This window comes from Anticarsia gemmatalis, chromosome 20 (genome assembly GCF_050436995.1).
Source record: "Anticarsia gemmatalis isolate Benzon Research Colony breed Stoneville strain chromosome 20, ilAntGemm2 primary, whole genome shotgun sequence".
In the NCBI taxonomy this organism is placed as follows: Eukaryota; Metazoa; Arthropoda; class Insecta; order Lepidoptera; family Erebidae; genus Anticarsia; species Anticarsia gemmatalis.
This window is the reverse complement of record NC_134764.1, coordinates 2,318,352-2,344,540: the sequence shown is the minus strand read 5'-3', so window position 1 is coordinate 2,344,540 and position 26,189 is coordinate 2,318,352. Positions and strand designations below refer to the sequence as shown.

The window sequence follows — 26,189 nt, the reverse complement described above, 5'->3', positions numbered from 1 at the left end:
AATAGTTTCTACGACGTCCGCAGATTTTCAAAATTTCTCGATAGCTGGCCGGTTTTCGATAGTTGATAGTGGTAGAGAATCGAGCTACTTATCTCCTTAACTATGTTTCCTTCAGTATGTACTAAATCTTTCCCTCATTAAATACCAGGGTAACATACAGCCTTGGCCAAAAGTATTAGGCACCCTATAAATTACTGCATATTTCAAGATTACAGAGAAATAAAACTAATTGTAATGATTAAAGTACTTTATTTCCATTAGAACATTATAAAAACACCGATACTTTCTTGAGTCACCCTTTGATTTTATGACAGCAGCATCTCTGTGGTCATACTACGTACAAGTTTCGTACAATCCTCTGTTGAAAATGCATCCCATTTTTGCACTAACGCGTTTTTTGAAGCAGTTTTTGATGTTTTCGAGTGTTCTGTTATTTTTTCTTCTTAAAATACATCACAAATGCTTAATAGGGCTTAGGTCCAGGGACTGGACAAGCCAATCCAATGGATCAATACAATTATCAGTAAACCAGCGCAATGTGGTGGCTGACTTGTGACACAAAGCAATGCCTTGATGGAATTTCACCATTTAGGTTAGTGTCACAAAAAAAACACGAAAACGAAGGTACGGGAGCAGTTTCTAGCACATTAATGTACTTTTCACTTTTTATGCGAGTTTTGCAATTGAACATTTGGCCGACTCCATCAGCAGCCATTCAACCCCAAATCATTACACTGTCTGCGCCGTGTTTTATGCGTGGGACTACGCAATCTAGGTGATAATATTCACCTCTGCGTCGCCTCACGAACGCCACACCTGGTATTTAACATACCTGTAAATTAGAAAAAAAATCACATATTACAAACTCTTATAACATTTAAGATTGCAGACTAGCATTACATTTATCGTTGTTATTGTGTTATAGACTGAATTAGTAAAACTAACCTCAAGTTGGAATTCATCACACCACAGCACATTAGACCAATCCTCCTCCGTGAAATGTTGGTGTCTCAGAGCCCACTCGAGTCGTTTTCTTTTGTCGCCTCCTGAAAGCTACGGCTGCTTCCTGGCTTTGCAACCTTTTAAGCCTTCTTCTACCAGCCTCTGTCTTGCAGTTCGAGTGCTTACCGGTTTTCCAATCTCTTCAGTTAAAGCGGCAGCGAGCTTCAAAGAAGTTTTTTTTCTGTATTTTACAGACCCGCAGATAAGTTTCCTATTCTGACGGCTAGTAGGCACTCGTTTTCTGCCTGTTCTTGGTTTATTTGTGTGAATGCTAGTCTCAGCAAATCGTTTAATAGCTGATTGCACTGAACACCACGAACATTTCACCAACTGCGCGATATCTTTCTGATTCTTACCTTGGTCATGGTAAAGTTCGAAATTAACACGATTTTTAAAACTAATTTCGTTTGTTTTTGGCATTTTCAAATAGATTTCTTCTCGCTTTAATCAGAAAACCATAAATGTTCTAGCTTTAAGCTTAGACTTTCAAATGCAGACTGACAAAACATCAAAAACAAAGTTGTAAGAAATTATGATATTTGGTCATTGTTGCACCAGTTGTTAATCGGCCACTAAAATTTGCCACTCATTGTTTTTAATAGTGATTTAAGACACCAAGATCAATTTTCAATAGAATATTTATTCATTATTAAAATAGCATAAGTGTGTAGTAACTTTATTGGGGGTGCCTAATACTTCTGGCCAAGGCTGTATAAAGCAGGCGTTTTCGTAAGTTAGTCCCTGACTCGGCCTTCCAGCAGTAATGAGATTCATCTGCAACTTTGCACTTGAGACATTGTCGTTAGTTCTACTCAGTTTTGTTCCCGCCACTGAGTTTGTACAGTTTTCTGAAGTTAATATTTAAAAGGCAATAGTTGGAAAAGTGAAAGAGCTGAACAATATAAAATTTTATAAAACCAAGAATCTTTAACAGAGAAATGTGAAAATCTTTATATATTTATTCTATTGAACTCAAAGTATTCGTTAAAAAAAGGTATGACGAAGGTTGTCATTTTATTATCAGTGTGTCAGTGGCTAATTAATATTATAAGATTGAAACCCTAGCCACTGCTGACAGTTTCCTTACAAAATGAATGCAAACTTTTTCTGCGTAAATCTTGTTACGATTGACCGTCAATCAATATTAGACTTGTTTAATTATCGACTTTGTTAAATAGTTTTTTACTACTACTAATAGTTCGAGTTAACTACTTTTAGTCCCCACCAAGCCCATACATCTATATTATCAGAACATTAAAGTAAAAACAGGGGGGCTATCATGTATCTCAGTTGTCAAACATTTGAAAGCCACTATGCTGTACATTGCTTTCTCACTTACATTATAGTGATGAACACGTTATGTACAAGCGGCAATGTACTGAATAGTGACCATCAATTTGACGCTCACTAGCTGTCAACTGACATACATACGTGATAGTGATAGTTACGTGGTGACAGGTAACCAAAACACATTTTAACTACAAAAATGCACTCCAAATACAGCAGACTATACGTATGAGTGCACTTTTGCTAAAAACCTACAGCTCGTTATCTTTCACGAACAGTAGCGTATCACGAAACAAATAAACATCAAGCCTGACCACACCTTGGTATAAAAATTGGACTTTTACTCCAACTTGGGTCACTACTATGAGTTGTTTTGTTTAACTGCAGTCACTGTAGTGAAGAAAATGGGATAATTATGAAGTTAAAATCCATCTACAGCTATATTGCAACTATACAAAATTTTGTAAAAGTCACTTCAAATCTTTAAAAAATATATCTTCAACATTTAAGCTGCTGTAATGATTTCACCTAAAGCTTACAAAAACTAATTATAATAAACAGATTAAAATAAAAATAATAAATATGACTACATTTCAAGTGATGGTGTGAAATAGTCAAAATACTCTATATTTATCCAGCCATACAAGTTTTCACAATCATACTAACATTTTAACGATAAAATTTGACTGTCTGTCTGTTACGCCTTCATTATTAAACACCTGAACCAATGTCCATTAAATATTTGAAGTTACTGAAAGATCACAATATTTGCCAAAAAATATTTCCGTGGTAATTTCTAATCCAATTTAAATTAAAAAATATATAAAACATTACTGAGATTGTTACTGCAACGTTATTAAAATAATTGTTAAACCATTTTGCTCTGTCGTAAAGCAAATATAGTGGTTTCCTTAATCACTTAATTGCAATAATTTGATAGCCTTAACAATGGCTGTTTTAGGTCGTTGACACAATACTAAGGTGATTTACATATATGATATTAAATCAAGCAGGCAATTAGAATAAGGACATGTAATTCGAAGCGGGTCACTGATCTATAATTACTGGTTGTATATTATATCTAATGTGGTTAATTGAACTAGTATTAATCGTATATTGTAAACTTACTTCCAAGAAAAGAAGTCGTTTTTTTTAATGTATAAATGTTCTCTTTTTCCTAGAGGTCTGTACTATCTCTCTCGATAGGTATCATAAACTGTCCTCGAAACATGACAACATTTCAACCTTTACCGTAGCATAGGTGTTATTACAGCATTGTACATTACATTTGCATATGGCCTTTATTAATTCCCCCCATTTTAAGCTTTTCCGGAGATTTCGACTTACACGGCAAACCTTTAAATGTTTCTTAAATTAAATGTACTCTTTGAATTCAAAACCTTGAATCTTTAAGTCATACTTCAGTATAGATTTGAAACAGTGATAGTTCAAAACGTAGTAGTAGTACAGTAGTTGACTTCCACAAATTATAGTAATCCCACATGTTCGTATACTTCAGTTAGTGTAGGCGTTATAAATCGGGTGGTTGCATGCAAAGTCACAATCTCGCGTTACATATCCACGGCACATCGTAAAATCTTTATGCAAACTCGATATTGTAGGGCTGGGAAACTTGAAAGGGTTGAAAACTTAACCTGTTTACTTTGTATCAAGTAATGAGGCAACTTTGATTTGATGACCACGTGGATGTTTTTAAAGTATTCTTCTTTATAACTTTAAAACTAGCTTCGTATTATAATTATCTATTATTTTAGATAATCATTGCGATATGTCTGTAAAATTTCGTTATTTGTTAAACAACGATTCGAGATAAATTGATAAAATCAAAATCAAAATCAAATCATTTATTCATATAGGTGAAATGCTGACACTTATGATAGTCAATGATGCAGATAGTGAATTTACCCCCAGTTCGGAAAGTAGGGCCAATGAGAAGAGCTGGCAAGAAACTCATCTGTAATTAAAGTTTACAGAATTATGCCCCATTCACTTAAATATATCTTGACGTTTTGGTACAGGTATACATAACAGCTTTCGTTCACGGTCTTTGCAAAATGTGCTGAAATATTATGCATAGTGTAGTACTAATTTATCCGGCAGGAACCCGGGCTAGACTAAACAATTATTTACAAATATAAAACTGCACAATCACAAACACAAAAAAAAAACAAACAGTAAACCAATAATCTAAAAAAGTGGGTCAACAGATTTTTACAAAAAGTTCCGCTTGGTGGCAGCACTGTCGTTTCAGTCCGCGTGATTCTGACACACGACTAACATACCGTAAATAGTAGGGAACTACGGTAAAATTGAATTATACTGTAAGCCTGTACTTTTAGCGTTGCCGGTAAAAAATACTCGGCGCGGCCATTATCGATAACAGAAAACAAATTTACTGCACGATACGGCTACGTCGTTAATCTGAAAGCTTTAGCTTTATAGACTTGGTGTTTTTTATAAAGAATATACAATGTTTATAGATCGATGGTTTTATTGTCAAATTACAGAGTTTTTTAACTTTACTTATTCAAGAAAATCGTAAGCATTATACAACAGAAATAATAACTTTATTCTACAATGAGTAAATAGATAGAGAATAGCACATAAATAATTAATTAAATACATTAACATTTCATTTAAACTTACATCCGACTATTTCTTATGTTCTTAAGTTTAATTTTGACATTTAACACACCTGTAGAATATATTATATTTAACTATTCACGTACTGTCGAACCAAAATCTTCTTAAAACAATAGCATCAAGGCAATACTTATTTGAAAATAAAATCATTTCAAAAGACCTTTTGATAAATATCTCATTAGACGTTTATTATATACATCCCTAAATAAAACTATTGTGTATAATATTTTCTTAGAAGTAAACGAGAAAACAAAAGCCTTCTATAAGGTGTAAGCGCTATTATCTTGTCAAATCAGTGTCATACAACAGGGCTTTTAAGTGTCCATTGTAAAGTCTAGACGGAAAAACACATTATTTTTATATAAAACGCATTAGTTTTAACAGGTTTTTCCGTAGCTGCTAATTGCATTTGTGTACAATCGACAGTTTTGTGATATTATTCTGTATTTTAGAGGTATTTAACGTACTAAAAATAAGAAACACTGGTTTTCTGCCCACGATTTTATCCGTGTGAAAAGATTTTCGGATGTATATTGTATTATATGTGTTAATCTAGGGTATAAACTGTCTACGTACCAAATTACATCAAAATCTGGTCAGTAGTTTTGACGTGATCGAGTAACCAAACCTTCAAACTTTCTCATTTAAAAATAATATAGTAATTAAGTTCTATAATATAGTAAGAAAACTAGGGGCAATAAATAAGTACCATAAGTTATTGATCCTTTGTTACAAAATTTACATTTTCTACTCCCAAACCGCATTCACAATGCACCAACATCACACTTCTATTTTCAGAATATCGACTCACATCCCTAGGGGTGTATCGATAACAGAGCACACCACTACGGCGCAGTACAACACTAAAACTGTAAAGTGTTTACGTTGATATTTACAAAATGGCGACGTTCGCGTTACGACTCTTGTTATGTACCAGGAGCACATGAATGTATAACAGGTGGGAGTTAGCACGTAAACCTGTGTGGAGGTTGATTTATTGGGAGGTTTTTATTTTTACAACAAAACTGTTCAAGTAATTTCGTTTCTCAGCAAAACTAACGAAATTCTATTTTTAGACAAAGGAACTGAGTTGTAGCTACCTTACAGGTTACTGAACAACTAATGGCGAAAACCGTCTTTCACATTTGTTGCAAAAAAATGATATTCCATGGTATGTGAGTTTCGGATATTCATTAAGTATCGTTCAAGAGTGGTAACAGGAAGCGTTCAAGAAAACAAGCAAGTTAGGTCGATAACCTAACAAAATCTTTTAGGAAGACCTGCTCACAAGGTGAGTAAAAGGCACAGAGCAGAATATATAAAAAGCGAAAAAGTCCTTCTTTCACGCCTAGCTTATGCCATGTATATAATAACGTCATACATGATGATAACTATCTTCTTTCTTTGTAGAGTAACTACTTAAAAATTTAGTCCCACAAAGTCTAGTTACAACTTAAAATAGTCAATCTTAGAAACCGTATAAACTCACTTATCAAATAAAACGTCTAACTGAAAATAAATACTAGGTAAGCAGAGATATCAAGAAGTAGACAAAAAAGCAAACATGACTCGTAAGTTGGGAAGTGTCGGTAAACTTTCTAGTAGACGTGGTCGACTCCGCGCTCAGTGTTTATCTACAGACTAGACTAATCGTCTCAAGTCTGTCTACAGCTGTAATATGATTTTCTTGAAAAAAGATAATAAGACTGAAAGATAAGTTTTATAAGTGTCTGATTCCGTAACTGATAGATAAAGTTACAGATAGTATATGAATATAGATATAAAATCACATTTCTGATGGAGGGTAAGCAGAGACCAAAGAACGCCATCTCTGCAAATTTATTTTGTTTATTTTTTTTCCTTTCTTTACATCATCATCATCCATATAGACGAATACAACAACAATTACAAACAAGAGGTAAAAAAGGACTAAGATTTTAGAATCTGTTTACAGTGGAAGTATTGTAATCCAAACAATAACAAATAGTTAACTCCCATAACCCTCGCGTTTGAGATGAGACTCAAGTGTGTTATTTAAGAGCTCTATAATTATTTTTGAAGACTACAATAACACTATAAATTTGGCAAGAACAGAAAACTATTTTTAGAAACTAGAGAGAAACAAAACACAAACAAGTAAATCCATTCGTAAATATCAATGGAATTTCCGTTTAAATCCCAATAGCATGTGCAAAACAAACAGCAATTTATCACCTCCATTATCAAGAGCTAGAACAAAGCTTGAATATAATATCTACGAAATAAAAACAAGTCGTATTTGTTTTATCATTTCAGTATTCATAGCCCCGGTCTTCCCGGCTAGAATAACTATTCAATTTGCCCTCTTCCACTACGCCGTCGCAGCAGTTTTATAAAAATAACAAAGAAACAGTTTTGTAGGTCAGTTTCTGAATGTAATTATGTTTTGTGAATGAATCAAGTGGTTGGTTGGGATCCTGTTTAAGGATTGTTGAGTAATATTTTCGTTAAATTAGGTATAATGTAATGATTTGAAAATTATTTGATCTGTCGTCAAAATGTTGTATTTTGTCATTTACTTTAATTTAAAGATTTACTTTAAAAAACGGAACATACCAAAAAATCTGTTTAAATTTCTACATAAAAAGACTCCTTTGATAGGTACTCTATTAAAGATAGTGTAAGAAATCGCTGAAGCATAAAAATAAAACAAAATTAAATGTAACAAGCAATGCACAAGCCAAGCATTTTTTGCGTCGCTTCAAATAGCACTAAGCGATCATCCATCTATGAATCGGACATATCGTATGACCGCGACAAGTGTTGCTTAACCCACCGATGGTTCACCGACAGGCGAGCGCAACTGGCCATTGGCGCCGCATAGAAACAGTGTATATTATCGATATTTCATCAGTTTACACTGAAGGTTCTTTTTTATACAAGTACAAGTATATTTTTAGTTTTTACACGTGTCGACAAAACTACGAATCTATAAATATAAATGGAAAAGTCGATCTACAATTCCTATTTACACCTTCAATAAAAACTTTCTTTGAACGACAGAGTTATTAAAAGCACCGTTTTCGCGAAACAGCCTGTCTTATAACCCAGGTCTTTTATTTTAAATAAACTAAATTAATTTCTACGCTCGTAAAACTTAAGAGAGTAATGGAAATTTTAATTTAATTTTATTAGTTCCAGTTTAAGGTAAATAAAATTAAACGTTAGTTGTCGAATAATGAAAAGTTCAAGTTTTATGTTTCTTAAGAAAGGTTTTATTAAAAACATTAAATTAATTAGTTCTCGAATCTATTACTTAAAAACCCTTTTTACCGTTTTAACTATAGTTATAAAACTAATTGAAGGCTCGGAGTAGCTAAAGGCTCTATTTGGACAAAATTAGTTAGCTAGTTTTGTCCTTACGCCTATTCAAATTCTATGCAAGGACCTTTCTTTCCAAATCACCCTATCGGCAGCAAGTTTTTATCAGTCATTTTGAAATGCATCTAAGTCAACTCGCAATCTTTGTTTGGGTCACCACTTCTACGAAGATTTCTTAGCTGACACCTAATCGTTGGCAGTATGAGTATAAAAATAAATTCAATAATAATAATATTTTTTTTGCTGAATTACCTACAAACTGTTCCACAAGTAGCAGCTCATAAATCAGACACAAAATACCTTTGCTCTACGCTGTACATACAAGAGATCCACTAAATTATTACAAAACATAGTTAGCAGAACCTAAACACAACCAACAATAAAATCCCTACACAATTTCAGTTCACAATAGTCTAAAGTTTAACATACAAACTTTGTACAATGTAAATACCGAAAATCTTTTGTTGGATCCGTCGAAAGTTTAGACAAAAAGTCTGGGACGTCTTGGGCTGGTTTAAACGAATAAAGGGAGCGAAACTCGCGTCGTTAGATGTCCTTCGGGATACATCCTGTGTACTGTGTTCCATCTGCTTGTGTATGTGTACTGTGTGGCAAAGATAACGCATTGTTTCGTATTCTGAAGAAGAATTGAGATTCAAATCGTTTGAACTTCGGTAAATATTCATATGTAATTTGGGAGTTATCTAGGCATACAAAGAATTGGGACGCGGAGTATCCAATTGGAGGTACCTCGTCCTGGCCACTTTATGGTGACTATTGAAGGAACACCGTCAGGTTTTTAGTCGGTATGCCCAAATTTAAAAGCCGGAACGCCTAGCCGGCGGGAGAGCCCGACAGACCCCCGCTACCTCCCTGGAGCGGGACATGCAGTAATGCATTTTCCTGACGAAAAAAAAAGGCATACAAAGAATATGTGCCTTCTTCGGCTGTCTTCTACGCTTTCACGGCTAAACCAATGAATCAATTTGAAAGAAATTTAGTATGGAGTTAGGTTAAAATAGGCGTCAAAAGACTACATTTTTATTAAAAGTAACTATTAAGACGCCAGAAGATGGAAGCTAGTGGCACCCGCTTGGTGGAGACGCAAATGCGGCATATATAAAAAATGTCTGGCTGTAATATTCGTAGCAACATAATATTACACGAACAGTTTCCCTTTAATGATTACCCACGTGTAGTCTCACATTACTGACATATTTACTCAAACATAATTAAGCCGATATTTAGATGAAGGGGTACAAACAACTCAGTAACTGCTACAAGCGATCATCGTATTGACACAAGAAGTTTTCCTTCAACGAGAATTAATAGTTCCTCTTCAAAATTTGTATAACAGTGCTTGTTTTCAATTAGGTTGTTGGTTCGGGAATCGTTTTTGGAAAAGTTTAATAGAATTTTATTTGAAAGGAAAGACTAGGCTTTAAATATAACAGAGATTGAACTTTTAAAAGGGACTTGTAAATTATAAAAATATACTGCTACATTTAATATATTGCTAAAATTGGGTGTATTTCAGTTTAATACTACATGTGTAACAGGTATAACATGAAAAACAGACAAAAAGTAGGTTCAATCAGTTCCAAGAAGGGCCGGGTATTTTTTACAAAGCGAAATTATCGCGACCACTACAATAATTAAACTAAACCGATCCATTAAAATATATTATTGCATAAACCAGTTTCTCATCTAATACATAATATCTGAAGCTTATTTCAACATTTCCAAAGCATACAGCACGTAATTTTCGACTATTGTTCTCAGAAAATGTCACAAAATGCTCGTATTACTTCGAAAAGGTCTCTAAATGTAATCGCAACGATAGATGTGCATTGCTGCAATCTTTTAAATCCAATATGTCAGGTACGTGCGCTGAAACCAAAAGGATTTGAACACGTGCGAGTACCAGGAGGTTAGAAATGAAAAGCGGTGTGCCATACGTTTACTACATGTTCACTCACTCCAGAATTTTGTATACGTTCGAAAATTTTAAACTATGATTTATATTTTTATATTACAATTTCATCATGATAAAAGAAGTATTTAATTTAACCTGAAACTCCAAGGCCTCAATTGGTCCCATCATATTCAGGATATATAATATAATCAATCTTAAGTAATTTTATCTACGTGTAAAAATGTCACGGTCACGACCAAGTATACTCTCAAATCAATTGCGTTTTTATCAAAAAACAAACAAGTAACAGTAAACGTGCTGCGACATGTTAACTTTAGAAGGATGCAAGAATCACTGTCCAATTAATAAATTAGTAATCATTTTAAAGATTGACATTGTACAGGTATTATTGCTTATAATTGTGTATACATCGCGGTATAGCATATTTTGTTCATTAATTCGAATACAAATACTTTCAAAAAACATTCCAAAACTAATTACAAATAAAGATTCCGTTACCAAAGTTTCATTACAAAGGAAAAAGGTGTCTGTCCACAGCATGTGGCGGTAACGTTTCACCCTCATTTGCCGGCGTCCACCCACTGAAAGTTCGACCAAAACGGTAAACACTGAAGAAACTGCAACTTTATTAATCAAACTTAAGTAATACAAATTTAATGTAAGTGCTACCGAGGGGTCAGCTAGACCCTGGCTTAATCGTAGGTTTAAACCGAGTTTAATTGTGTGGGCTAAACATCAGTTTTGCTAGACTGATCTTTGCACTCTAGAGAACGTGTTTGTATTTTGGTAAGTAGTTTTCCAAATTATTATGAAAGTTTCGGTCAATGAACGTACGCGAGGGATAAGTAAAATGTGCTTAATGTACAGAATAGTGCTTGAGTTTTGTACTTAATTTTGTGATATTTATAAACAGGTGTTTTGAGTGAGTGCTGTAGTTTTTGATGAGTGAATTTTCCATCATTATAATTAAACAAATCATTAATACTAATTGCAAGTGCAGAATGTATTTTGTTGTACATATCCGTGAATCCAAAGAAACGTGATTTGTAATACATATCCGTATAGTAAATGTTCAAATTATAGAATAACAACACTTTCATCTTAGTCACTCTCTTTACTGTAGCAATCCTAAAACGAGTAATCATAGTTATAAACTCCAAAATAAACTCAGGTTGTACACAATTTTAAGGAAAGCTATGAGGGAAAGCAGGAGAATATTCGTCAGAATTTTAATTTCAAATATAATAATTATATTTACTAACAACATCACACATAATCAAATCCAGAAACCGTCGCTAACAATTTCTGCAAAAATATGCTCTAAGAAGCACCGACGAAAAAATTTAATTAGTAGACCAATTTTAAGAAAATTTATTTTTCAAAGTGTGATGCTCAGTGACCCGTGGCCTTAGCTATGAAGATTGTACTCCCGGGTCAGACTTCCGGCAAAAATAATGGCTTTATCCTATAAAAACATTTGAACCGTTCTTACTCATTAAATATTTGACGGTAGATTTTTTTCCTGTGTGTATGGCAAGGAAGGATCTGAAATAGAATGTTGAATTACGGCTTTGATTAATAATTTTGGCAATAGAAAACTATATTTTTTTTACTAATAAACTAATTTGATAGAACAGGTATGAAAATTAAATTTGAAACAAAAGATAAGCATAAGTATTTGTTCTGAGCCTAGTTTAATATAAATAAAGATTAATCTTTGTTTGATATAAATATAGATTTCAATAGATATAAAATTATAATAGAAAAAAAAAGATAAGCATAAGTATTTGTTATGAGGGTAGTTGTAAATGTATTTATATAAGTATTAAGTATGTATTTCAAACTATAGAAGTATGTTCATCACCTATCTGGTTATCGTAGTACAAGCTCTGCTTAGATTGGAATCAGACCGTGTTGTCCAATGATATTAATAAAAACGACAGAATCAACAAATAAACCAAAAGCGACACGATTTTTGCATTACTACCAACTTCAGAACGAAAATTGCCAACATCATAACACGTATTCCCAGTTCTGTACAACTCAATCTACAAGACTGATGAGAGGACATTGACCACAATATTGATGACCACAGATCAGCACACATCGCGACCTTCCCTCCGATATAAAATGGTGGTCACTTGTAAATTATTGACCACGACAGGTGATATATTTCAGACGCCTTCGGAATAAGATGTGAACTGAATTGTAGAATCTATTGTGTTTTTGATCATGTTTTAGACATTATTGCTCTTATTACTATGAATATTCTTTGTTTTCGACTACGGCTCTTCTCACGTAATAAGTTTTTTTTTCCTTCTAGTAGTAGTAGTTTAATTATCATGATAAAAAGCTGGACTTAAATGACTAGCAGAAAAACACTTAAAACTTATTAATTTAAAATCACTCAGTTTAGTGGTTTTTAGAAATTCAGGACAGAAAATCGGCCCTATGAAATAGGCAGAGGATGGGATTTATGTACTCAAAATGTACTAAGTTAATACCAATAAGAATATTGGTTTCACTTGTTACACAAGGATTGCTTGAATAGATATAAATAGCTAGTATCAATAAAGTGTCGACGATACTTAAAGACTCGAAATACCACATAGTAATACTACTATATATTACTCTTAACAATTCCCTGGTGCAAAATGCTAGACTCAGTGATTCACTCCAGCCGCACATGTGATACATAGGTCATCTAACTAACACACGAATATAAACCTTACGCACCAATAAATAAGAACGATTTACATCGACACCACTCCATTAAATAACTAAAACGATTTGAATCAAGACGAAGAAGGTCAAAACTGCTGCGGAAATTAGACGAATAGATCTCTATTACCACAGTGAGAAAAGTATATGCAGACGCGCTGCAACGGAGGGTTGAAACAACCCTAGGAAATTCAGAGGAACGCTCAGTCTACACCAGTCCGCAGGGCCGGACGGACGCTTCCCGCGCGCTACAATTTTCCGAACTTTCCATACCATATTTGAAGTCAGTGTTTTTTTATTTATACTTTTTGGTTGGAGAACGTGATCGGCAGCGACATTCAGGTAAGTGGAGTTAAATATTCATACTCTTTTATACCAGACGCGTTCGTTACACATTCAAATGATTTCCTTTTTTCGTGTTTTACGGCTAAAGTTCCGTAGTTAATCCACGGTTTTTCCACTGAGAGGGCTTATTAAAAAAGTTGAAGTTTAGGCTGTGTATTTAAAAAGTCATTGGAGAGTATTTAAAATGGTTACGGTCGGGGGCATTCTTGATTTTATGGTTTTATTTTTAAAGTGACGTAATTTGTCGGTATTGTTTTACAGCTTTGGATTAGCGGGAGATTGATGGCCGTTTTATATGTCTCGTCCGACAATCTGTTTTACGGCCTATATTCTTTTTACTTTGAAACTTTTACACTCTGACAATGTTGGTACTGCACACACGGGCTCGGCTAATTTTTATTACTCTTTTATGACATTTTTATTGAAAAGATCGTTATTTTTCTTAGTTGGTTCATAAGTGTCTATTATTTTACTTCAATTAAGTTTTTAGTGTGTCTTTTTTTGCAGTATAAAATGTTAAGTATGTATTATATTATATACTAATTAAATTCTTGATACAAATTCGGTAACGTATATCACAATATTAACTTAATAGTAAAAGGGAAATCCTTTTATTAAGGCAAAAAAATATAGTTTTGCTGACAAAAACCTAAATCAATTTCCCTCACATGATTTATGTCGACAAAACTAATAAGGTATCATCACAAATAAATTAAATAACGCCCTCGCAATCACTGGTGGCCGATAATTGGGTCTTATACCCTAATAATGAGGAAAAACCGGGCTGAGCCGTATTCTCGGTTCAAAGTACGGATATCACAATGTATGTATACGGATGACAGGTACCAGGCTCGTATAAAATGATGGAGATGTATCTATGTATTATGAATGAGATTTTCTCGGTAGGGGATCATTGTTGTTCGGATAACTACAGTTCATATTTAGTGGTTATTTGAAGGTATTATTGTGAAAATGATTCCTAAGGATTTGAAGGTGGTTTCGCCGTATTTTAGAGCTTCAGTAAATAAAAACAAGTTTGATTGGTTATTAAATATGTTAAATTTACTTTAATTACTTACTTTAATCTTAGGTAAGTACCTAAGATTTTCATCTCATAATAATGGCTCTTCAACCTTTTATAGTAAGATTCAAAATACTTAAATGAAATAGTGTTTTTTTTATGAGTAAATGTATCACATCTGTTACACCCAAAAGTAAAGCCCTGGCATTAAGTCCGCCTTTATACAGCTCTGTATATAAAGTTTGAAAATAAATAAAAGCATAGGTGTATGAAATACACCCGTGTTTCGTAATATTTTCTATGTTTCCATATGATAGGGCAAGTCTATTACCATATACCGCCACACTAGTTAGCACATTTACCCAACCCCGGAATTTCTAACTTGTCGTATACATGACTGCTAGACCACAACGGCAGTAAACACACAATAATATCGGGATCTATAAATAATTTATCTATTTTGAGCAACAAAGGAATACGAAATACAGAATATTAATACGTCTGATGGAGCTTGAAAGACTTAATCCATAATAATTGACGGCTGAAATGGCGGAGGCTTCGAGGGTAGGGGGATCGATCCCCGGGTGAGGCAAATACTTGGATGCAGACCTTGTTTGAATTGTGATTTCTGGATGTAATTACACTCGAGGGATTTTGGGAAACTGGGAAACTAATGTAGCTATAAGTACATGAATGTTTTCGTAATCCAAACGGTTAATCGAAAAGCATCAAAGATTCGGTCTTGAGTTCGGTTTCCGAGTCGAGCTCAGAGATATTTTTTCTTCAAAGAAAATTCTGTATCATATATCATAATTGGAATATATTGCAAAGTTGCTATCAGAAAACTATAATATTTTACTTCTACAGTAAGTAATAAAATGTATATAACTTTCTAAAATACAAAATATTTCATTTTGAATGAATGAACATACATTAACGTTATATCCATTCATTCGTTCGCGAGTGAGACACAAAGGAAATTACTTATATTTGGGAGATTTGTTCCTCATCTCCAGGGAAATGTTCATTTCTTAAGAGCAAGAGATTGCCCTCGCGATTTCTTACGATATGTGATTGACTCGTAAAAGGTTTTTGTTAAGACTAAATTAGATATTTTAGACGAAACATTTAAATATATAATCAAATGTTATTTTTTGGGAGTTTGGTAGTTTTTGCATTCCATACTTATGCGGCGAACAGGCTATAGTTCAAAACCCTGCCAGAGTAGTTAAAAAGCTAGCCTTTGAGGAGTCCTTTTACGGTCCCTCTGCTGGACACGGGTCTTCTCACGAAATGAAAGAGGATTTTGACTTTATCTCTCTGATTGACTAAGTTTAAAAGCACTCTCAGACTTGGGTTAACCTCATAATGTTCGCCATAATTTTGCGTAATTTTAATTATCTGTACCACACCAAATGCAATCTGACAAGATGTATGGCTTTGAATGAAGCAAGGGCTTGTAGGGATCGTAGCAAAGGGGCGTTTTTTGGTTTCTACCTATGGGAAAATGTCGTGACTGTTATGTATGTATGTATGTACCAACTTCTAAAAGGTGTGTTATTATTTTTCATTGGCGAGTCGCCTCGGGTTTGAACTCTCGAGTAGTTGTGTGGGAGGCTGATGCTTGTCATAGTATTAAAATAGGTCAATTCTATAAATAGACTTTATAAATTGTGAAGGCGTTAAAAGGACCGATTACTTGAAGTAATATTAAGGCAGTTTCTTGGTATTAGTTTATTGGTGATAATATTGCACTGTTCTAATAAGCAGACATCGAGTTTCTTAACGTTTCTTTTGGTAAACTCTTACAATCCTTCATCGGTCTCAGTTTTTAAATGTTTTAGAGGTTATTAAAAGACTAAATTATTTTTCAAATTTGTTATTTCTCCTATTTTTTACTACACGTACATCATATTCTCCTCCACAGCAGAATTATAGACCAACACATAAGGATGTTAATAAATGTAAAAACAACAAAAAATCTCAAAGAATTTCATTAGTCTCTCGCAGTATTTAAAAGCCTCTAAAGTGTAATACGGAACGCCGATTTCAACGAAAAAAGCGAACTGAAAACCTAATTAAAAATATTTACTTTTTGCGCGCTTGAAAGAACCGGCGCTTACATCATTATACAATTAAACTTAATTAATTAATAATGAAAGTAAGGAAACAGATTGAAGAGTTTCGAAAGGATCTACGCCTGCGGAAGAAACAGTATTGGATAGAAAATTGCTTAATAATAGATAATTTCTATCTAGTAGATGATATCAAAATCTGTTCTATTGATCAACAAACGTTTGTCATTTAAAATGACATGAAAATTCTTCTTACATAATATATCTACTAGAGGCATTGACTAGTACTTATCATGCAAGATTTGTCTATAGCTATTAACTACCCAGTTATGGATAGTCGATAGTGATTGGAAATTGCTCCAGAGATTCATTTTTCTGAAACATCGTACAGAAAATAAAAAATCTCTATCCAAGATCTGATATCAGTATAATAGAATGATAGCATTAGACCGACCTAATTCTGATTATATTAAGTAATAAAATGACTACATATCTCGATTGATAATTTTATGCTAAGCAATTACGAGTAGCAATGAATTCAGATAGCTTATAGACAGGAAATAATAGAGTACTTCCTAAAATACAGCCCAAAACCTTGCATTTGATGACTTCTAAAAGACGATTAATTTTCGTCAAAGAGAACTCGTAAAAACTGTTGAAAAGAAAAGTGTTATTACCGCTTGTTACTGTCTAACAAAAGAACTAAAACAGGCTTTCGACAAAGGCGTAGTTAAACCTTCAAATTGTGTAGTAAACCTCTATATAAATTTATATAACGATGGTCTTTGGTAGCAAACCGCTTTTGCCGACTTTTTGTATTAATTGCAAACGAAATCTTCCAAATGAAATATTGAAGAACTATGTTTTACGATTAGGATTTTTATAACCCGTAACTGTTCCTCTGCTGGGTCAATGATCTCCTCCTGAACGAAGGAGAGGTTAAGCCTTGAGTCCACTACACTGGCCAACTGCAGGTTGGGAACTGTAAAAGGTCAATTCCTCTTAAAAAAGTGTCTACTGAATTTACAAACTTTGCAACAAGCTGCCTATGGATATAGCAATAGTTTAAATGAGCTTCGAGGATATAAAAGCGCATTTTCAGAATCTGCTATTATAATTATCGCAGTTGCAGTAAATCGCTTTTCTTTTAAACGGCTTAAAAATCGCTGTCGCTCAAAGGAAAATATTTGAAAATCTATGTCAGAAGTAATCTTGGTATTTAATATAATCTTTTCCACCTGACGGAAAGTCTTTTAAAAAACGTTCAAGCCAAGTGGGCAAGGCGACATAATTCTTCTTATTTGTAATCTGACTTAAGGCTCTTCGTACACAACGCAATAAAAAACTCCGATTTCCGTCAATTTTTTGTTGCTACGCGATATTTGCCGTACAGATGGTTCTGTGGCTCTTGAAATTCAAGTTTTGTAGATATTGTATAATAAAGATTATTGATAGGCAAGAAGTAGGCCAAGACATATTTATGATCGTTGAGCCAACGGAGTAAGTAAGTATTAATTTATCACAGTCTACAACTACCATTACAGGTGCAGTATTAGTACTCAATGCGGTAGATATGTATTTGAAACTGAGTTAGCGTAAACAGTTACATGTCACCTGTCACATTTAATCCTATGTACCAGCTCCTACGAATATTTTCTGTGTTATCTCTTGGAATCGAAATCGTTAGGTATCAGAGACTACCCTTCTTGCCACGCTGACGTTACCTGCGTACATCGGTCAAGCGTATACATGCGATATTCTATGGGACACTGCACAGCGACGCTGACGCGAGCGCCAGGTTTTACTACATACGAATTCGACAGTGCGCTCTATCAATAAATGATATATCTGGCATAGCAGGAAGGGAACTGTAACATGATTCTTTATCACTACCGACCATCGATAACCGGCTAGCTATCGAGTTATTTTGCAATCTGATCAACGCCTCTAGCGAGTACCGTAGGAACTATTTTGGCAGTACATTTTATCTGTCAAACTCTGGATACTCGATAGTACCGACTGTAGAGAATCGTGCTACTGCAAAGCCTTATGTTGCGCTGTGTACGAAGGGCCTTTTAGACCGAAGAAATCTCTCAGAATATTACGAACAGAATTTATATCCAACATTTCTTAATTAAAATGATGTCGGCGTAGCAAATAACATTTTGTGAATATAATTTAAGTTTGTTGCGTAGTTTCTTGATAAACTTCAAATATTTAAAGAAACACTTTTAGATAAATTGAGCGTGAAATTGGTTATAGATTTTAATTTGAACGCTGCAGTTGACTACTTGAAAATGTAAATCGGTGTTTGAGAAAATAAATGTAATTGAAAGTTGGTAATACAATTTTATTTTGCAAAGCCCATAAGTAGACTCGTAAACTTGAAAAAGCTTAGTCAGTTTAAAATTTGCAACTTTAGCGAATCTCTTTTATGAATCCATAGTGATTTTTATTTCAACAATCAACTTAATATTCACATTCTATGCGATTTTGGAATAGTCGTGTTTACTTCTCGTGTATCGCGAATCGATTTCCCATACCATCGACTAAACATAGTAATCCAAAAGCATTACTAAAATACACTTTAAAATTCATACATACATTCATATAATCACGCCTTTTTCCCATAAGGATAGGCAGAACCCAGAAAACGCCACTTGGTACGATTCTTACAAACTTCCTTTGCCTCATTCACATCCATACATCTTATCATATAGGCCGATTACGAGTACTTTAAAATTCAATACCTAAATAAACAGCAATAACACTAAAATATCACTGAATACAATATAATATTCTTATCTTAACAATGTCTATCAATTTTTGAGCACGTTTTGCGTTCAAAGTTCATTATACCTTCGTAATTATACATTCTACTTTTATCTATCCTCTATATTGTCCCGGGGGGTTAGATAAAGGTGTCCTGCATATTAATAATGGAAGCGTTTAGCATTATAAGCACCATTGATTATACAGCGCCATCTATGAGTAGGATTATGATCAGTTTTGTCATTTTGACGGAGTTTATGTTGATAAAGATGATGAAATTCATGATTTTAGTTGATTCTGAGAACGATTGTGTGAGTTTAGTAAATAATTGTAATTTAAAGAATAGCATTTCATATTTCTTTATAAAAAATGCATGAATATATAGGAAAAAACGTAAAGCAAAAAGTATAATGGTATAAATACTAATTTATGAAGAAACCTTGTCGAGTAGATGGCATATAGCAACTTTTAATTAAACATTGTCGTTGCCAAATGCCATCACGGGGAACCTTACTAACAATATTGATATTCTTCTGATAAGGTTATGAACATGAAAGCACATAGTTGTCATAAAGATATTCATATTTTCAAATCGCTACTACCGCCATCTACATTTGAACCTCGCGGAACAAATTAGCGTTGCCATTTTCAGCTTGTTTTTTTCCCTCGATTTATCCCCAGAATGGGGGTAGTGAAAGGCTGTATATTTGGAGGCACGTGTTGTAGGCATGTTTATGGTAATAAATGACTCGCTCCCACTGTTTAGAGCGTCTGAATTATTTCGTGAAGCGTTTTTCCTTGTGAGGTGCGTCAGGTGTTGAGTAGGATTTGATGTTAGATGTTTTTAATTCCTTTGTGATAGAGATAGAGCTGTCTGCATTGTGAAATATTGTGGTTCAGTTTTGAATTATGCACAAAATTTGTTTGAGGGGAATAAATGCATGTATAAGGTAAAAAGTATTCTTGCTGGAAAAAAGGTCTTTTCCGAGACCCAAACCAGTTTAATATGAGGGTTGCAATAGGATATTTGGGTTCAGCAACTTAAAATAAACGGGATCATAAACCAAATGTTATCACTGAATAGTTTTGCCACCAATTTGAGTACTAACTAGCACGCAAAGAGAATAATGTTTGTGAAAATTGTCTTCTAACCATCATACTGAAATACATGTTTATAAATATTGCTAAAAGTACTATTAGATATTTTGGAAAAATATCAACATTATTGGAATCATGTGAACATCACCGTCCCATGACGATTGTTATCATACCCATAAAACGCTTATAGCGACACTTCATTTTCACTCGTTTGCTATAAAACGATGATTATTTCGAGGGTCCATGTACCAGGAGAGCAGTTGGCACCAGCTGGTTATCTTGGGAGCTCGTAACAATAAGTGATAAGGGTTGGCACAGACGGCCGAAGCGACGGTACTTAATGTCTGGGAATGTGCGATGTATGTATTACCCCTAAGAAGGGTGGACGTGATTTTTCACACCCTATGTCGCTTGTGTTGAGTTAAAAATAGGCATTGTAGGTTTTAAGCTAATGTATCGAAAAAGGGTAAAAATAAAGTATTAGTTCTTATTGTAGGCTAAATATAAAACAAAGGAAAAAGACCAAAATTGGAGACTGATTCGCCATTCTTTGCTATACTTTATGTTTTAATTGGTTTTTATGTTTTCCTTTCAACTATAACAATTTTAAAGTTAATTTATTTTAATTGGCCTTGGTCAATTTTAATTTCACCTACAGATTAAAAGAAACAAAAGGTACTTTTAAATGTATTTTTATACGAATGAATGTTTTGAACGTCGAATTATGCGGACTAACAAAAATACCAATAGGTGAGAGCGACGTAAATCGACATCCTATAATCCTTAGATCTCCTAGTGAACGCGGCTAGTGCCACCAGATTGACTTAAAAAAAAAAAACCTTGGTAACCAACCAAACTGTCAAGGTATCGTAAACTATTGAATTGAGCAACGTAATTTTTCTATAGTATGTTTTTTCGTATCACATTTGATGCTAAAATGCAACAAATTAATAATTTCCTTCACCTTAACAAACATACTATAGTGAATAATGACTATAGTATTTGTAAGAAAACATTACAACAAGTTTTAATCAACAACGTTTAATGTTTACTCTCTATTTACTTAAACTTGTTTGTTCCCAATTACTCTTTGCAGTCATGTTTCCCTGGTAGCTTAACAATGAAAATATTTCTATAGCAGAGATAAAGTCAGTTCTTTGGTCATCATTAGGTTATGTTGGTAATGAACGCGATGTCCTGTGCAGTCAGCCGGTCGTTATCTCATTGCCAGCGGTCATTTGTTCATTACTGTGGACGTCGTCTGACCTCTGACGACTCGCAGTTTTACTTCATTCTAACGGTACGTTTTCAAAACCCTTTGGGAGGTTGCTTTGACAAGTTTTTGCGAACATACATAGTGCTCTTAAGACGACATGTTTTATTTATTACTTCAAGTCGTGTCTCCGAGTTCAAAACTCCCGCTTTGACATGTAAGCGAACTAAGTAAGAGTACACGAATGTGTTTTATTTTTTTGTTAATTTCATAATAATTGTAAATAACATTGTGACCTTAAGATTTTATAGACAACAATCTAAAATAAAAACCGAAAATGATATTAACGCTTCAAACGTAGACACAAAGTCAACATCAATTTAAAATTTCATATTTTTTACCGACGAAAACAATATTTTAGCAATTTTGTCGGCGCCGGCTCCTTTGTAATCTTTATTAATGATACCTAGTGAAATTAAACACGTACGCCGTATCAAAGTGTACCAAGTTTTACGTAAACAAAATATTAATATAACGGAGGATCCAACAATGCATCAATATATTGTATTAAATGAAAACATGCCGACGAGCGCGAGCTCCGCACACTCAAAGTAAATTGCACCCAAGCGTTAAATGGTTCCGCACTTTCCGTAGCCTCGCTTCCACACAAGAAATATTTTTTACAAAATGCTCAGCGCCGTTTTTTTCAAAAGAATTATTCTCTAAGAGACGGATGGAAATTCTTTAGAATGTTTATTCTTTTACGGACATTCTGTACCCTCTGTACCAAGTTGTATTTAACGTAACTTGCACACGACTTTACTCGCAATCACAATGTGATAAAGTCCTTACGAATGTTAAAAGTCCACTGCCGTACGCTGGATTTTCGAAAATACTGGGATTCTGAGGGTCACCTATAAATTATATACAAACATTAGGTAGAAAGCAGACCCATAGGGTACGGAAAAATACGATATTATGTCACATCGAGACCCGAAATCCTTATTTTTTCCTTTCCCTACGTGTTAACTACAATCTATGTAAGGGATCGCCGAAAATAATATTTTCAAAGCAAACACAATGAGGCCTTTGTGCGGAGGATGTAGTCTTTGTGATGAAAGCATATACACATTCAGATGTGCGTAATACTTGTGTGACTGTGCCGTTAATAGAAATACGCTCCTGTTGTGTTATACACTCCTGCTATCATAGACAATGCCTGCTCTTTTTGAGCGCATTGTTGATTTTCATAGATACACGAGAAAACAAAATGATGGCGAAATATCTTTGCAATAAACAAACTAACTAACGTTTTGTAACTACTAAAATAACCTTCGGTTGGATTGTCTGTTCTAGTGACTACTAGTAATATACCTAACCGTAAACCTTTATGTCCTCTCCTTATGTCTAGAAAACAAACAGACTTCTAGGATAGAGCTCCTATTATCTTATGTTCACCTGGTATATATTATTATGATGGATAGGAGTTCTTGTATTTAATTACACCACACCTCCGAGTCGCTTTATGAAGATAAGCTGACGCCGTTTATTTCTTAATTGACACACAGAGCCCAGGTGTTTGTTTATGTACAAGACAAGATAATACATAAGTACCTACACGGGATCTCGTAGATTTATTTCTGTTTGCTCAGCCGTTTCATGCGAAGAGGATAAATATTTATTCTGATCGGGACGTGCGTTTATTTTTCTTATTGTGTGTGAATTGGATTTCAATTTAAAGGCTCTTATAGATAGTTGTTCTTATCGATTTGTAATCGAATAATGTCATGAAGCAATGAACCACTTAGTTTTAAGCACGTTCAATATTATTTGAGTACAGCGACTGTCGTTATAAATAAACACTACTAAATTGCTATCATCTATGAGATAGTTTTAATCAATTTCGTAGTATATACTGCGTTGAATAACATTGAAATACGTTTATGTCATGCTTGGCACTTAATACTGATATTACGATGTTCCAAAGGGTTTTCCAAGCCAATAATCGTTTAGTTTGACAAGTTATGACGAAACACAGGTGACTCACCTGTCAAGTTTAAAACTTAAGACATCGCTATTTAATATCATATTATTATTAGCCAACTTTTTATACCTTGAAACTTTTAAACAACAAAATAAAAACTAATAAAAAAGACGTTTAAAAAGTCAAGCCTGTAAAAGACACAAAACTTAGAACTACCAGGCTCTCAAAAAATAGAAGAGCTAAAATTTTCCCTAAAGTAATAAACCGATACTGTAGACAATAACTATCGCTTTATCGTGCGAGTTTTTGGGTTGCCAACATTCGGATAACACCATAAAATCCTCTATGCCTCTATTATCTTTATAATGTTCGAAACGGTTAGAGTAGAGAATAATGTCTGAGGTCTAGGGATGAGCCCTATTTGACGTCACTGGAATATACTGACTACATTTAAATATGATTTACGAGTGCCCTTATTTTTATATCTACTTAGGAGTCGCTGCCTTTTGCCGGCCATTACCCAGTAGTAGAAAGTATAAAAAAGAAGGATAATGGGTTATTCAAAGGTTGATGTTGATGTTAGGTATGCAAGAATTTAAGTTAGAATTTAAAAATCATTATTACCGCAGAATGTTTTATTTCGTCAATCAAAATAAAATAGAATCTTTAGATAATTGAGTGCCTCAATTAAATCGCATATCAAATCAACAACCTACTTTTCCTCTTTTTACTTTCTTTCATTCATTTATTTATCAAACAATTCAACACGAATAAAGGTTTCATTCGTCTATTGCGATACCAGGAAAATATAAGTGGAAGGAGAAAATCCGATAATATCGAGACGCGTATTGTCTACCGCTTATTGTCTTTTGGGCCTCAGCCGAGCTTTTGTTTTATTTATTCTTCTCTCGCCCTCTAAAACATTAATCAACATTTTTAAGAGATTTTTTCTGCTTATAGTTTCATTATAAGCGCTATTGTTATTGAATTCGGTTGTTCTGAGATATATGGGACAATTTCTTATTCAAATCAAATGGTTTTTCAATGTGCTTGCGTTGGAAACGTTTTCGAATATACTGAATACAGTTTTGCAGTATTTGCCTATTTGTGGAATATATTACCACAATTTTAAATGAATTTTTCGAACGCTTTGAGAACTTTTCAACAACTATTCGATACAGACATTACATAGACGTTGATTAATTTATTATTAATTAATAAAGCAACTGCAGTTTTACGTAACGTACGTACGCGTAAATACTATTTCACATACCTGATTGCCATGCTTAAGCTGCGTTTTGCCTTCAAAGAACTATTTCTATGAAAATAAGCATATTATCTTAGCTGAGTTTTCTTTTACCGGAGATTTTTTCCCAAAATCCCTTGATCCTTTGGCCTATCACCGAAGTTATCGACGCACGTCCGCTATTCGGCTCGATACGTCTAGCCGTTTCGCCTTGAAATTTCTGTCAATCAGGATTGTTTAAATAAAATATGGCTACACGTGTATAGGTTTCCGAAAATGTCAATTATTTTTTTATATAGCGTATTTTTATTGGTCACCAATGACGATGATAGTGATTGTTTTAGGGCCTGTTTATTTACTGAATGGTAATATCTTCAGCATAAAACAAGTCTATGTATGAAATGGTTTACGAATGAATAGTAAAAGTCAGAAATGTATGGAATGTCAGTCAAAATCTATGGAAATTACACATATTGTTAGTGCCTGCTACATGCCTACTATAACATAGCATAAAGCAAAGCTTCCCACGTGTCCCTTTGTCCGTATGTATACTTAGATCTTTAAAACAACGCTAGGGATTTTTATGTAATTTTTTTTAATAGGTGATTCAAGATTAAGTTAGGTTAGTTTAAAGGTTTTTCTAAAATAGCTGTTAACCGGGCGATGCCAGGGCGAGTGGCTAGTAAACAACAAAAATATAATAGGAACAGTACAAACACCGAGTTGACAAAAAGTGTATGTCAGCATTTATTAATCGCATATGAAAAATTTTACACTCAATGTACCAGGGGAGCATATTTTCAAAGGTATTTTTCATGTAAACGAGACGCGGTATAAACGTGGCTCATATATTTTATGCGGGCTGTTTTTGTGGGACAATAGTGTGTGAGATAAAACCTCTACGACCGGTACATGTTTATATGTTAAAGGCGTTTTTAATATACTTGCAGTTCGCGCTTTTTACCGTTTCGTTTTACGGCTAACAATTTTTTATGACAATTTTACGGGGTTAAAATTTCATATTTTATTGTACTGGTTGATATTGACAGGTACTAAATTCATTTTTTTTATAAAATTTATCAATTATATACTGCTAATTGTTTAGTAGTAAATTACTTTTATTTTTATTACCTACCATCTCTTATTTAAAAAAAAAAGTACGCAATTTCACTCTCGCTAACATTTTGTTTTCGACCAGACAAGATTTTCTTGATTTTTAATCACCCCACCTGGTATACATATAATAATACATTTGTCACAGTACATGTAAGCATATTATGATATTGAGAATGTCTTTAAAAATAAACGATAACAATATATTTTAACCGACTTCAAATAACGAGGAGGTTCTCAATTCGAGCGTACTTTTTTTTCACGTCAAATAATTTTCCGTTACAGCCGTAAAGGCGAGATCTCCTGTTTCAGTATGAGGCACAGTATAATGCCGTGTTCGTTCATATTTTGT

General features: G+C 33.8%; 1 protein-coding gene across 1 annotated transcript in view; it reads left to right on the top strand.

Moving 5' to 3' along the window:
* Window positions 1-13,153: 13,153 nt before the first annotated feature.
* The window catches only part of LOC142981499 (uncharacterized protein CG3556), a 115,596-nt gene continuing 102,560 nt past the window's right edge, over window positions 13,154-26,189 (top strand). The window contains exon 1 of the mRNA XM_076127464.1: window positions 13,154-13,312. The gene's annotated coding sequence lies outside the window, so the exon portion shown is untranslated. The remainder of the gene's footprint in view (window positions 13,313-26,189) is intronic.